This window comes from Haplochromis burtoni, unplaced genomic scaffold (assembly GCF_018398535.1).
Source record: "Haplochromis burtoni strain Fernald_Lab_line unplaced genomic scaffold, NCSU_Asbu1 Contig_3466, whole genome shotgun sequence".
In the NCBI taxonomy this organism is placed as follows: Eukaryota; Metazoa; Chordata; class Actinopteri; order Cichliformes; family Cichlidae; genus Haplochromis; species Haplochromis burtoni.
In genome coordinates this window covers 589-4,866 of record NW_024585827.1, presented here as the reverse complement: position 1 = coordinate 4,866, position 4,278 = coordinate 589, and the positions used below count along the sequence as shown (strand labels likewise).

General features: G+C 41.7%; 1 long non-coding RNA gene across 1 annotated transcript; it reads left to right on the top strand.

Moving 5' to 3' along the window:
- The first annotated feature begins 2,148 nt into the window (after positions 1–2,148).
- On the top strand, positions 2,149–3,556 carry LOC121813911. Its single transcript, XR_006053961.1, has 2 exons — positions 2,149–3,133; positions 3,517–3,556. It is a non-coding gene; the product is annotated as an uncharacterized LOC121813911 (long non-coding RNA).
- Positions 3,557–4,278: the final 722 nt, after the last annotated feature.

The following is a 4,278-nucleotide window of genomic DNA, read 5'->3' as shown; positions in this document are numbered from 1 at the left end:
CCATCTTTCCTAAATTTTGAGGTTTCACTTGCTAATTGCTTCTTTTATTGAGCATAAAAAGAGAGCAAAGAAGATGAGCGGTTTAGCAGACAGATCAGATGACGAAACTAAACATGTGGTTGAACATTTAAACAACAGGGCTCCTATTTCAGGAAGCCGGTTTAGTGCAAACTCTGAGTAAGTATACCCTGAGTTAACGAAAACTCTGGGTTTTCGGTTTCACAAAGCGAGTTTAGATTAATTCTGAGTGAGTTACTATGACGACACACTCCGTGAAGCTAACCTGCCCCCTAGCAGGTTTACTTCAACTAACCCTGACCTTCTCCGCCTCTTTGTCAGAAACCTGACTGTAGGAAGTGTCAGACATGGCGTGCTCCTTCCTTGAAGAGCCAGTAGATGTTGAAGCCCAAATTCTCCGCAGAGCTCTCCGCCGGGAGAGAGTGATTAGAGCGCGTTCGGACATTTTATCATTTCCTGATGATCTCCTGTGTGAACGTTACCGTTTTTCAGCACAATCTATAATTTATTTGAATAACATCCTCAGGCCATATATTACGCATGTGACATCGCGGACATTCTCTCAGTTCATTACATATTATTTGTATTGCACTTCGGTTTTTTGCAAACGGGAGCTTTCTGTATAATATTGGTGACGCTGAGCACGTTTCCAAGGCTACCGTCTGTCGGGCAGTCAGGAATGTTACAGTTGCACTGAAACGTCTCCTGTACTCGTTTGTGTTCCCCGGTCATAGACCCACAAGATTTATCAAAGAGGGATTCCACAAAATTGCAGGTATCAGGATGAACAAAACTTAATTCATGATGTGGTGATATTTGAACTACTACTTAAATTTTACATTTATTCTCACGGTTCCCAGGCGTGATTGGCTGTATAGATGGCACTCACATTCCAATCATTGCTCCTTCAGTAAATGAAGGAGACTATGTGAACAGGAAGTCTTTCCACAGCATTAATGTACAGGTACATAGTTCCCTGTAGCATTTCAAACTAACAAATTATTTCATTATAGTAATGGATGCTAATTTGTGTTCTCTGCACTGTGAAGATCATATGTGATGCTGCCAACATTATCACAAATGTGGAAGCCAACTGCTCAGCCTCTGTGAGTGGTGGTGGTGGAGGACCCCCACCTGTTTTTCGGGCCTCCGCTTTTTTTTCTGTTGGCTATAACGGGTCACATTTGAGCATACAGAGTAAGCAAATATGTACTTGTAATGTGCTCAGATAATTTCAATAAGTGCTTACAGAAAGAAAATTAATGTAGCCTCTAACTGCAATTGATTTACATCGGACAAACAGACCAAGCACTATGGCTCATAATACAATTACACCTCACCTGTTTGGACTATATTTTTATATTTCATTTTTACTTGCTGCCAGGAACGTTTGGGGCCTGTTGGGTTGCACCTGCGCTCACATCACATCACAAAATAAAATGTATAAAATAAAATAAAATATAATAAAATAACGTGTTAAATGGGTGGAAATCCCTAGATCAATGTTTAAATTAACACTCACGCATTGACTCTGTCGGCTATGTTTTGCCATGCATGCTCCCTTTCTTTTGCAGCTGAGGCTGTGTTACTTTTTTTCCGCAAAATTTGCATGTTATCGGCATATGCTGCCATCAGAATTTCGGCCTCAAGCGCTGTAAAATACATTGACCGCGCCTTCTTTCCCTCCGTCTCCATGGTGACTCGCTTAATCTGTGCTCCACTAATCAGGGCTTTATGTATCCTCGTGCGCGCGCTTAACTTGGGGTTAAAGCAACTCCGCGTTAGAGAGTGATATTATACCCCTTTCGTCAAACTGACAGGTCATTAATTATTCATGAGCTCCGGAAGTCCAGAAGTAATTACTTCCGGAGCTCCGGAAGTAATTAAAGTATTCATGAGCTCCGGAAGTGGGAAGTAATTAAGTAATAAAAATATGATATTCATAAAAATATGATATTCATAAAAATATAATTGATTATTTAGAAAGTTTCTTATATATCAAAATAGCATTCTTTTATTTCTTTAAGCAATTAAAGTTTTTTTTTATTTTTTTATGCTCAAAAAACGCCATCTGGTGGCGGGTCAGTGTGTGTGTGTGCGCGCGCCCGCGCGCGCTCTGGGCGTGCGGGGGCGCGCCCGTGTCTCCGGACCGTGCTCTCTCGGGCTCCGTGCTCATGTGTTTAAAAATGTATTAAACCATATTAAAATTGTTTAGTTAAACTTGTGCTTTTGTAACGTTCAGTATGGCCACAAACACATGCTGCATGCCTTGGGGGAAAACTTTATTTCGATTTATATGCATTTGTAGATTTAGAATAAAACTCATACTCAGAAAAAACTCGCGATCCCCTAACCCTAACCCTCCTTAGAAACATAAGCAGGGAAAACTCCTTAAAAAACCCTCCGCGTTTTCTCCAAAACCCTACAATAACTTGTTAGGGTACCCCCTCTATTCCCAAAACCTTATATTCGATAACAGGGGAAATCCTGAAAAAATCCTTAGTCTTTTTTTCTCAAATTCAGCGCCCCGCGGCTCCCTTCATGCTCAGCCAAACAAAGCCAAAACTCCTTTAAAAAAAAATTCTCCGCGATTTCTCCAAAACCCTAGAATAACTTGTTAGCTACCCCTCTATTCCCAAAAACCTTATATTCGATAAAAGGGAAAATCCTTAGTCTTTTTTCTTCAAAAACTTCCCTCTTACTAGCAAGCTCTAAAATTCAACCCACACTCTAAGTTCTACCTCGCTCTTAATCTCCGATCCACAACTTCTTGCAGAGCACAATTTTTTCCTGCTTGTTCGCTCCCTGCTCTGCTCCCGAATGCGCTGCTTACCTCGTTTGAAAATTCCCCCCTTAGACCAACTCCGCCTCACTGCGCCCCGCTGCCAATCACATAACCCTTGCACCGCTCCCTTTGCACTCCGGTTAGCCAATCCGCTCCAGGTCCGATTTTTATGATCTCCCGCTCAGGTTAAGACTACCCCCAAGCTCCCAGAAGACCCCTGCCTTCAGCCATATCAACAACTGGAACCGCTCAGACTGCTTGCGAGTTCGCATAGGGAGCGGCCGATTTCAACAGCAACTTGCGTCTCTTTCCTTATCCGCATATCATTCGGTAAGTGTTAATCTTCCTCTCTAACTACATTTTTGCATTTTCCTTTTTACCATTCTGTCAATCCTTTCATTTAAAAAAAATAAATAAATATCACAATGGTTTGTAACACGTACAATACACCATCCGTCCATCCATTCGCCTCCACTTATCCTTTTTTCAGGCTCGCGCGGTGCGCTGGAGCCTATCCCACGTACAATACACTTTAAAATATATATAAGCTCCACTTTTAACTCCCGTAAAAGTTTATACATTACATGTCTACATCACCTATCATGGCCTCATCAGGTATCTCATATCATCTTGTTATTGTTATGTTATGCTCCTTTGATATTTTGCTAGTTTGCGTGTTTTAAAACTCTTTTTGTTTTTCTTTATATTTTTAGACCCAGATGTGTTAACCTGATCCCTGCGAAACACCAGCTCTGCGTGGATTTTGACCGCGAGTGACCGGATGTTGTTTCCGGCCTGAGGTTGCCTGAAATGCCGTGAGGCTCGTTTGAAAGATTGCGCCCGAGACCAACTCCGCCTCCAAGGCATGCCTACCTTTAGCTGCCACCAGTGAGATATCAGAGCCGGGCTCCACATATCCAATCAGGAGCACGAGCAAGACAGCTTTTGCAGACTCTCCAGAAATATACAAGTCCTTACCAACTGCTCTGCAACCCAGTGTTTCTGGTCCCCTCACTAACATCGCTTTTTGAGATATTTTTTATGAACCACCAAAAAAGCAATTTTACCCCACAGTACAGAAGACTGGGTCTTAGGGCAGCAGCGGGGACAAATGATTGTAATGAAGCGACGGACATTTCATGGCTGGTCTTGCATAATCGTGAGGGATCTTCTGATTTAATCAAAAACTTGTTATTTATGTAGCCATTTTAAACAGAGGCAGCTACTTACGTAAACACACCACTACATCATCCAGTAAGTGCTAAAGTCTTCTCTGTAAATTCCCCAGTTGTACATTGGAATTTTTTATGGTTTTATTTTCTAACTGATAAGATAAGATAAGATAAGATAGAACTTTATTAATCCCTCGGGTGGGTTCCTCTGGGATGTACACAGCTGTAAAACTTCATAAGTTGTGTCAGAAAAGCAAAGAACAATTTCACTGAAGAGCTCTGCCCATTGTCAACCTGAATTTG